The sequence below is a fragment of the Kogia breviceps genome, chromosome 12 (genome assembly GCF_026419965.1).
Source record: "Kogia breviceps isolate mKogBre1 chromosome 12, mKogBre1 haplotype 1, whole genome shotgun sequence".
NCBI lineage: Eukaryota > Metazoa > Chordata > Mammalia > Artiodactyla > Physeteridae > Kogia > Kogia breviceps.
This window is the reverse complement of record NC_081321.1, coordinates 86309019-86319572: the sequence shown is the minus strand read 5'-3', so window position 1 is coordinate 86319572 and position 10554 is coordinate 86309019. Positions and strand designations below refer to the sequence as shown.

The 10554-nt window shown below is 51.9% G+C and overlaps 1 protein-coding gene across 2 annotated transcripts in view; it reads right to left on the bottom strand.

Moving 5' to 3' along the window:
* The window catches only part of CHST11 (carbohydrate sulfotransferase 11), a 281471-nt gene that overhangs the window by 175942 nt on the left and 94975 nt on the right, over positions 1-10554 (bottom strand). The window lies entirely within an intron of this gene.

The window sequence follows — 10554 nt, the reverse complement described above, 5'->3', positions numbered from 1 at the left end:
CAGAATGCGGAGCTGGAGCTGCTCGGATGGCCAAGCGCGCTGACTGCAAAGAGTTTCTTTCGCAATCTTGTCCTCTTCTGCCAACCGTAAACTACGATCATGAAGCAGAATCAACATGGTGACGTGGAGTGCCGGCCTTCAAGAGGGAAAGCCAGGTGCTGGGGGCTCCCAGCACCGCATGGTCAATGGCACCACCCCAATACTACCTGTACCACCATCACCGACCATGCTCTGATTTACCCCCCAATGATCCACGAGTGGGAGAACAGATGGATAAGGTATAGCCTGGGTACCCTGGAGGCACCCCAAAACTGTGGTCCCTAAATACCTAGCTTGGGATCTCCCCACTTCATTATCTTCTAATCCCACACGTAACACTTCAAGTGTCAATCAATCCAGCATGTGCACTGTGCTCAGCTATGGGGCAACAAGTTAGGGAGATTACAAAACAGAATCAGACATCCTCTGAGTTCTTCTCTAAATTATAAAAGCAACTGCTCGTAACAGAATATTGAGAACATAAGGAAGACTCGTTTTTAAGTAAACTGCCCACAAATCCTAATGATTGTTCCTTTAAGTAAGTTTGACAGGTTGTATTTGTCATGTGTTTTTTGGTGGTTGTTGTTTTGTCATTCAGAATATAAAACATTCTGGAAAATGAGGGGTCTCGGGCTTCCCTGGTGGCACAGTGGTTGAGAGTCCGCCTGCCGATGCGGGGGACGCAGGTTCGTGCCCTGGTCCGGGAGGATCCCACATGCCGCGGAGCGGCTGGGCCCGTGAGCCATGGCCGCTGGGCCTGCGCGTCCGGAGCCTGTGCTCCGCAACGGGAGAGGCCACAGCAGTGAGGGGCCCACGTACCGCAAAAAAAACAGGAAAAAAAAAAAAAAGAGGGGTCTCATAGACTGAGCTGTAGTAACTAATATGGCAACTCCCGGAGGGTTTTCTATCCCTCTCTATCCCTAGAATTTCTTCCCCCACAAACACCAAGTCAAGAAGTTTGCCTTATTTTGTTTTATAAGCTAGCAGAATATGGAATCAGACAGACTACTGGGTTCCAATTTGGGCTCTGTCACATCCTGGCTCTATGACCTTGGACTGGTTACTGAATCTCCACCTGCCTCAATTTTCTCATCTCTAAAATGGGAATAATAGTAATACTTCTCAGGACTGTTGCGGGGATTAATGAGCTATTATAAGAACACTTAAAAGAGTGCCTAGCACAGTTTTAAGTACTTACTTTATTAAGTACTTAATAAATGTAGCTATATACATAAGGCAGCACTGCCTTTAAAAGTAGGTCGTTAGCTTTTTAAGATTCCCCTAGGGTGGGTTTCAACTTTGATAAGCAGAAAGGCAGTATAGAATACTAGTTAAGAACACAAACTATAAAACCACACTGCCTGGGATTGAATCCCAGTTCTGCTTTTCTGCTGTGTGATCTTGGCTGTTACTTAACCTCTCTGAGATTTAGTTTCTGTAAAATGGAACTAATATTTCCTTCACGCTTAATTGAATACAAACACATAGTAAGTGATAGAACAAAGCATGACAGTTGGCGGCTGTCACTGTATTTCTAGGGGAGGTCCCATCGGCAACAAAGAGTCACATTCATAAAACGTCAAGATGCCATTGAAAGTCCCAGGAAGCAACTAGGTAACCAGCCATTAGCCACTCTCACGCCATCTTAGCTCTGTTCAAAGTTGCTAATGTACAGTTCATTAGTGAAGGCGTAGCAAGCAGAATTCAGTTAAAATTGGCCCAGGGCTTCCCTGGTGGCGCAGTGGTTGAGAATCCGCCTGCCGATGCAGGAGACACGGGTTCGTGCCCTGGTCCGGGAAGATCCCACATGCCGCGGAGCAACTAAGCCCGTGAGCCGTGGCCGCTGCGCCTGCGCGTCCAGAGCCTGTGCTCCGCAACGGGAGAGGCCACACAGTGAGAGGCCCGCGTACCGCAAAAAAAAAAAAAAAAAAAAAAATTGGCCCAGCTTTCTGCTCCAGGTCCCTCCATCCCCATCCTGCAGCAGGACTGAGAGCTAAGGGGGACAGACAGCAAGGCTGATGCACAAACAGTGAGAGGGGCCCACTGGCGCCGGTACCTTTGGCTGTTGCATGGCAACAGGAGCTGCCAAGACAGAAGAGCATCAGTAAACTGCAAAGAGAGAGGAGAGCCTGGCCCCTGCATACAGTCAGCATCAAAGCATCTATGAGGCTGGAAGGCAAGGAGACCCCAGCCCTAAATAGCAGCTCTGGTGACAGGGCCCAGCCCAAGCCTGTGAATCCTGGTGTGGAAAGGAACAGACACACCGGTCCTTCCCTATAGCGACCTGCCCTGGGGAGCCACGAATGCATGGACCAGCTTAGCCTCTAAACCTTCCACACAGCTCAAGGTGGGCCTGGAACCCCTCTCCATACCTCAGGAAGGGAGGCTGATCTGCAAGAGAGCTCATGCCCAACTGGAGCTTAGGAATGTCTCACTGAGGACAGTACAACAGAACATAAGACAGTGTAACTCAGCAGGAATGGAACTAGAGGTGCTGTGGGCTGTCAGGAGAGGGCAAGTTTCCTGGAGAAGGAAGCTGGATCTTAAGAGACACAAGGAAATGGAAGAGGAGGCAGGGAAAGAAGAGCAGTGACACAAGTCCCACGCACTCAAGCAACACCTTTCTACACAAAGAGAAACTCACCATTTAAAACAAACCTTTCTCTGCCTTCTATAAAAGGACTGAATTTTCTGCCAGATCTGATTGAAGCTCAAAGGTATTTTGTAACTGCACTTCCCTGCCTATCTAAAGATGTCCTGACTTGTCAGTCACCCTCGACCTCAGATGCATTTCGCCTGTTCCACAAAATGTGGTCCATCGGACCCACAAGGCTCAATTTCCTAAAGATTCTTGCAGCTTTAATGCGGCTGACTGAAGCGGCTACGATATTTTATCGGAGTGACGGTACACTTTATTCTTTAGAGACGTCAGCAAATTTTGCCTCCGGTGAATCGGTCCTGATGGAAAACCTCAGATTTAAAGAGCTAGGGGGAGAAGTTTTATGTATATATTATTATATACGCACACACACACGTGTGTTTATACATTATGAAAGCTGCTTATATAAACTTTATATGCATATAAACTTTATGTGTGTATGAACATTTGTGTGTGTGTTTTAGCCCACCTAACAAGAAGATCTGCCTTGAGCTGGATATGTAAGGCTCCGGGTCTCAATTTCTATAACTGCAAAGGCATAGGGTTTCTCAGTCTTGGATACTGTGGGGCGAGGATCCCAAGGCTCCATTCTAGTTCAGTGTGGAGAAAAGTGCTAGGATCCACTGGTGATGTCTGCTGTGGTCACACTAAGGAGAGATGGGAGGTGTGTTTGCTGGTATCTGGATCAGCTCAAAGGACCCACCTGATAGATGATTTTCAGGATCTTAGAACTGAGTCCCAAACAGAGGGTTCTTTTAGAATCTCTAAAGGCCTATTAGCTCAAACACTCTGAACACTGAGTTATAAAGGCCACACTCATGGGTTCAAAGCCATCCCCTTGCTGCAAATAGAGAAAAAAATGCTGTTTGTGCTGGCAAGATCCCTCCCAAACCCACTCCTACAAGCTCCCTGCAAGCACATGCCCCCGAGGTGCAGTCACAAGTTTCTCCTCCACTGGGACCCGGTGGGACAGGGGAATGGTTTCCCAGCATTTCTGCACAGCTGTTGAGTCACAATAATAACTTCTGTGAGGGTCTAAAATGATTTCCATTATGAGCAGCTTTCACTTAATAGAAAGACCCCCACTCCCCTCAAGGCAACTAAGGAAAAAGAGAAAGGCGACACAAATGACAATAATAATGTGTATGGATTTTGAGACAGACCTTGGGAGAGGTGACGGAGAAAGAATAATTTACAGGGACCCTGAAGCCTCGTGACCTGTCTGTGTGGGACACTCTAGATTCCCCTACAGCAGTGACACCGAGGCCCGGAGTCGTGATGTTTAACTCCATGGGACGGGCACACAGCCAGCGAATGGCTCCCAAGCCCTGTCCTTTCCACACTGTAGTAACACAGACTAGACACCTCTAGGGGCTGCAGTGGGGCAGGGCCGGAGGATCTGGAATGTTGACAGGCCCTAGGAAGTGAAGACAAAGAGGAGGCACGAGGAAAGGAGAACGTAGTTTCCACATGGCCCATCCCATGGCTCAGAGAAACTCAGTAAACATAGCCTGGGTGTTTCCATCCCAACTTCTCAGCCTCCGTTTCCGTTTCCCTCCAGCTTGCCCGGCTGAGAGAGGTGCGACGGCTGCTCAAGAAAGAACACTATGCTCTGCTCCTTTATCTCTGAAAAGATCTGGAGACCAGCCCAATCTCAAGGGACCGCTGACAAGAACAAGAAATCACCAAGTGCAGAATGCCCTCATTAGTCAGGCTTCTAACCGCCGGTGGGTGATGTCAGGACCACACGGTTCCTCCCCTGGGCCCTGGCATCCTCACGTGTTCATATCTCCCCACCCCCGCCGCGCTGCCTGCAGACTCCTAGAAAACCGAATATCAGTCCAATACAGAAAGCAATTTACTGATGTCCTAAAAAAATATGGGCGCTGCACAAGGTGGCCTCTGGAGTCTCTTCCGGGATGGCAGTTCAGAGACAGCTGTAGCTGGTTCTGACTTTTCTCACCATGTACAGCCAGGAACCTTCAAATCCCACCATCAGAGGCCCCTGGAGGTAAAAGGTAAATGTCGTATTGGGGGAAAAATAGTACTTTGGCAAATGGTGATCGAGTCTCATCTTGGACAGACTTGGGGAGAAAAAGAGATGTGATGGGGAGTGAATGTGGAAAGGAAACTAGGCTCTGAAAGCCGTGAGCCGTCAGGGATGACCGGAACAACAGCATAAAAATAGCAGTTATGGGGCTTCCCTGGTGGCGTAGTGGTTGAGAGTCCGCCTGCCGACGCGGGGGACACGGGTTCGTACCCCGGTCCGGGAGGATCCCACGTGCCGCGGAGCGGCTGGGCCCGTGAGCCATGGCCGCTGAGCCTGCGCGTCCGGAGCCTGTGCTCCGCAACGGGAGAGGCCACGGCAGTGAAAGGCCCGCGTACCTCAAAAAAAAAAAAAGGAGTTATGTTTTCTGCACACCTGCTCCACTCTGGGCACAGCGACTCAGACTCCTACCACAAGTGCTATCTCATTTAATCCTCTGTTAACCCTGCTTTATAGGTAAGAAACTGAGACACCAGGAGATTCAGTGACTTGCCCAAAGCAACGTGCTGTTCACCCATTCCTTCAACATCTATGTATTTCACATGTGGCTCCAGGCACTGCACCAGATCGGAAGCCACAGAGTGGCTGGGCTGGGATCCAAGCCTAAGCATCCGGATGCTAGATTTAATACCCCAGATGGGCCAATCCGCAAAGGGGAACGCTGTGATGCTGAACCATGCAGACACACGCAGGAGGTCCACCCGGGGGGAACCCAGGCCCCAGCCCACTTTGGGGTGTGCCGCCCATTGGAGCTGCAGGGAGGAGGGTAGGCTGGAGGGAGCCTGAGACCTGTGGGACACAGCTTCTGGAAGGCAGAGACGCCTTCCTCTGAGTCTGCCTTGTCCTTGATGCCACCTCAGCGCCTACTCGTAGTAGGATCTCAAATAACTGTTCTCGAGAACATACGGCACCCAAGGGGCCACCCCGCAAAGCCGTTTCTACCAATGGAGTCTATTCTGTGTAGACAGCCTGGAAGACTGCCAGGAAACCCCCGGGGTCATCCTCTGCGTCAACAGACTTCCTGGAAATGAGGCCAACCTTGACCTTTAAGAGCCTGTATGATCTAGCCCTTGCCGGGCTCTCCCACTCCACTGCAGCCACCGTTCCCCAAACCTGCCAAGCTCATCCGCACCTCTGGGCCTTCTGTCACCAACACGCTTCCCTTAGAACTTCAGCTGGCTCACCCCTTCACACCCCTTAAGTGCCTACCCCCCAAAGTCACCTCTTCAGAGAGGCCTTCCTCAACCATCCCTTCCAAAATAGCTTTCCCACTGTCCCCTAACCCTGCCTGAATGGCGCTCCTCATCACCCCAAATCATGTCATCTTCCACACGTGGTCCTTCATGGATAGTCTGTCTTGCCCACAGGAACGGAGGCTCCGTGAGAACAGGCTTTGTCTCTCTGGTTCACTGCTCTTATCTCTAGAGCCTGGAAGGGAGGCTGGCACATAGCAGGTGCTCAGTAAGTATTTGCAAGATGACGTGGATACATCAATCTGTACCCACCAACATTTACTGTATACTTACTACATGAGGCTCGGAGCATACAGAGATTTAAAAACAGGCAAGGCCACGTTCCTATCCCTGTGTTCACAGCTGAGAGAGGGAGATGCTAGTGGGAGGTGTCCCAGTCGAGCAGTGCTAGAGGAGAGGGAGCCAACGGTGTTCTGGGAGCACTGCCCCACCCCACTGCGTGACACGGAGGAACCACAAGCCCTGACTCCCAGTGGGGGGCCCCAAACCTGTGTGACACAAGCTCTGCCCACAGATGCAGAGCCTCGTCCACTTACAGGAGACAAGGGTTCCGCACTGACCCCAGACGGAAAATCGAACCACAGCGTTTCTTTATGTCGGGTAGGTGAGGATCCTGCTTCAAAAGTAGAAGCTTAAAACTATTTTTAAATTTTTTCCAGTTTTAAACTGACATAACTAGTTCCTATTTTGTAAACTGAGATATAACATTAGTTTCAGGTGTACAGCGTAAGGATTCAATATTTTTCTAAGGTACAAAATGATCACCACAATAAGTCAACATCCAGCCCCACACAGTGACAGATATTTTTTTCTTGCTATGAGAACTTTGAAGATCTACTCTCTCAGCAACTGTCAAACATGCAATACAGTACTGTCAACTACAGCCACCATGCTATTCACGACATCCCCGTGACTTACTTGTTTTTTAACTAGAAGCCTGTAGCGTTGGAGCCCCTTCACTCATTTCACCTACCGCCCACCCCCGCCTCTGACAACCGGTTAAAACCATTTCTGGGGACCTCCCTGGTGGTCTAGTGGTTAAGACTCCGAGCTCCCAATGCAGGGGGCCCGGGGTCGATCCCTGGTCAGGGAACTAGTTCCCGCATGCGTGCTGCAACTAAGACCCAGAGCAGCCAAAACAAAACAGAACAAAAACTAGATGACGTCAATTAAATTTTAATTTAAAAAAAAAAATTTCTGGGCTTCCCTGGTGGCGCAGTGGTTGGGAGTCCGCCTGCCGATGCAGGAGACACGGGTTCGTGCCCTGGTCCGGGAAGATCCCACATGCCGCGGAGCAACTAAGCCCGTGAGCCATGGCCGCTGAGCCTGTGCGTCCGGAGCCTGTGCTCCGCAACGGGAGAGGCCACAGCAGTGAGAGGCCCGCATACCGCAAAAAAAAAAAAAAAAAAAAATTTCTGAAGAGTCTCTAAGGTCTCTACTCGAGGTGCTTCCGGTGCCTGAGGGCTTCGGATGAAGAGTTTCTGTCTGAAGGGAGAGAAGGAGGACGGCACAACAGAATTAAGTTTACACCCGTGGGGAGGGGAGTTGAGGAACGGGGGCGGGGACAAGCATGACAGCCTCCAGTTTGCAGGTGAAGGGACTGGGGGCTCAGTTTCCAGAAGTCTCATTTGTCTCCAGTCACAAACAAATGCAAAGGCTTCAAGGGCCCGGGAAGCGCCTCTGTCGTCGGTCCCACCGGCTGGGCCAGCGGCGCTTCTTCCTTTTATTTACGGAGGCCGCTGACAAAGGTGAAAGGCAGAGAGAGGCGCTCTGTGAAAGCGGAGACTGAAATATTGATGAGGGACAGTAATTACTGCACGTCCCGTCCCGAGACAGGAGAACAGGCCCTGCCGCTGCCGGGGAAAGGTTCTCCGGGCTCATCAAAGCACTCAGCTCAGCTCTGGGCCTCAGTGTCAGCCGTCCCCAGCCCTGAAACCCCTCCACATCCTCCCCCAAGTCAAGACCCCCTCCCCCACGAAGCCTCCTCTGACTGCCACAGCCTGCACTGATTCAGAATCACAGAAACCTCGGAATGTTAGAGCCGGACGGCACCTTTCAGATGAACCGGGTCCCACGTTCTCTGGGAGACGAATCCGAGGTCCGCGAGGCGGAGTGGCCAGGCTTCCACGCCTCTCCCATTGTGCTCTCTGCTCCTTCTAGGGCAAGCCCACCCTCCTCGACTGACTCCTTCAAATCACTCAACAGACACTCCCTCCCCTCTCCTGCCCTTTGCCTTCAAGATCGAGCCCTGCCCACCTGGCCACCTCAATTCCCAGTCACCCCCCACCCCTCCTCTCTCACCCTTCCATCCACGCCTGGGTTCAGGCCCTGCTCGTCTCTCCCCGAGGGGTTTTACAGAAGACTCCTGATAGCCCCCAGATCGCACCCTCTTGTCCTCGCCCCACGCATCCATTCTCCCCCACCCCCGTGCTCGCCACGCCCACCTGGCCGTCCTCACCCACACTCCACGCCCCCCGCCCTGCCCCGATGCCTAGTCGGGGACTAAGTCTGAAGTCCTCAGCAGGGTCCAAAAGCCCTTGTGAGCTGGCCTCTCCAGCTTCAGGGGTCGCAGTTACGCATGAGCCCTACCCGCCCCCCCCCCCCAGCTTTCTGCCTATTCTCGCGTTAAAGGCATCCCCACAACTGTGGGTCCAGCTGTGTCCCCCAAAAAGATCGGTCCAAATCCTAACCGCCAGGTGACTGTCTGTGAATGTGACCTGACTTGGAACCCCTTTTTGCGTCCCCCTTGTGATCTTTTCGCTGGGGGCAATGGAAAGAGGGGGGGCTTTGAAACCAAATGTGGCTCCCAGTCTCAGCTCCATCACTTCCCAGCTGCGTCACCCGGGCCAGGTCCCTTGAGCTCTCAGAGCCTCAGTTTCCTTCTGTAAAACGGGGTACCACGTCACCCCGGTATTATTGATAACATACGTAACAATCTTGCATAGACAGAAGATTCAGGAAAGCCTCAGTAAAAAAAAAAAAAAGAAAAAAGGAAAGCCTCAACTGATAGGACTACAATTCCTATTCCTGGGAGGTCTTCCTTGTCCTTCCAGAGCTCATCCCAGGATCACCCTCCACCTCTGTCAAGTGTTCCAGGGCCTGCCTCTGGGAGCACTGCCCCCCCTCCCTGGCTCAGTAACCCCTTCTCCCAGAGGGCAGGGCTCCTCTCCCGCCCCTCGGGCTGTGAGAGGGCCCAGAGCCGCTGCCCACGGAGCAGCAGGGAGGCTGGACCTCCCCGGAGACTTCCTTTGTGAGCCAGCCAAGCACCCAACCTGTCGCTTTTAAGTACAGTCCCCCTGCGGGCTCCATCTGCCTCGGGCGCGCTGTTTAATGAAGTGAGGATTGGCTCCCGGAAAGACAATGAATTTTAACGCTTCTGGACACAGCAATCAGACAGAAGCCTACCTACCAGGCAAGGTCAGGAGGGGCCTCACACCTCCACCTGGGCCCAGGGTGGCTGGGCCGAGGTCCCACAGCTGGTTAGTAGCAGTTAGTCCCTAAACCAGGACCCACTGTGGCTCTGAGTCCTGAGACCCTGAGCAATGTATTTTATACAAGTTAAAAATATGCAGAGGGAGACAGGAAGTGAGGGGGAAAGAGGAAATGGGAAAGGTGTGTGCCTCTAGTCTAGAAAACCAGCAAGACTTCTCCCTGGGTTCTTCAAGGTTCGTGGAATTGAACCCCCAAGTCTGAAAAGTGAAAACCCTATTACCAAAATATATTTCCCGCCCCGAGGGGTCAAGTCCTCCTTACCCTACTAATCTGCACTGCCTATGCACACTCCTCCCAGAGGTACTCCCTTTCGGGGGGGTGGGGGGTCCAGAAAAAGGGAGGGACGATGACCCTGACGTAGTGAGATCAAAGGAACAGGGTCCCCTGGCCTCCTCCGGGGAGCAAGCCACAAGGTGAGCAGAACCTCAGTTACTACCCCTCCCTGATGTGGCTGGGATGGGAGTTTCCTAGGCTATGTGCTTGGCATTTACAAATCCCGCTGAGGGTGAACCTGAGAGGGCCCCATGGTGACACTGAACAGTGCTGAATAAACAAAGGAAGGATGACTGAGTGAGTAGCGCCAATGAATGAAATGGACAGTTCTGATCACAAGCTTAGAAACTGGTTTTCCAATAACTCAGTAACTCACCTCGCCACCCACCCCAGTGCAGCCTCAGGTCCCTCTTTTCCATAATTCTGGCTGGGAGAATGATGCCAACGTCATTAACTGGCTCAGGGTCTACAGTTCTGGTCTTGGCGCAAGCCACTATGAACCCTAAGAGAACCACATGGGGCCAGCAGAAGAGGGCCCTCCGAGGGCAGCTGGTGCAAATGGTTCCAACCTGATTTTAAGTCATGGAAGTCTCTCTGTTCAAAGAAAACCTTGGACAGAAGAACCAGTCTCCAACACAGGTTGAAGCCAAGCTGCTCCGATGGGGAGGAAATGTACACCTCCAACTCCTCTATCCTCCCCAGCAGCGCCCGAGATGCCTCTGTGGAACCCCAGCTTCCCTGGCACCCATGTGAAAATGCCTCTGCTCATTGTGTGCTGCAGGGGAAATGGA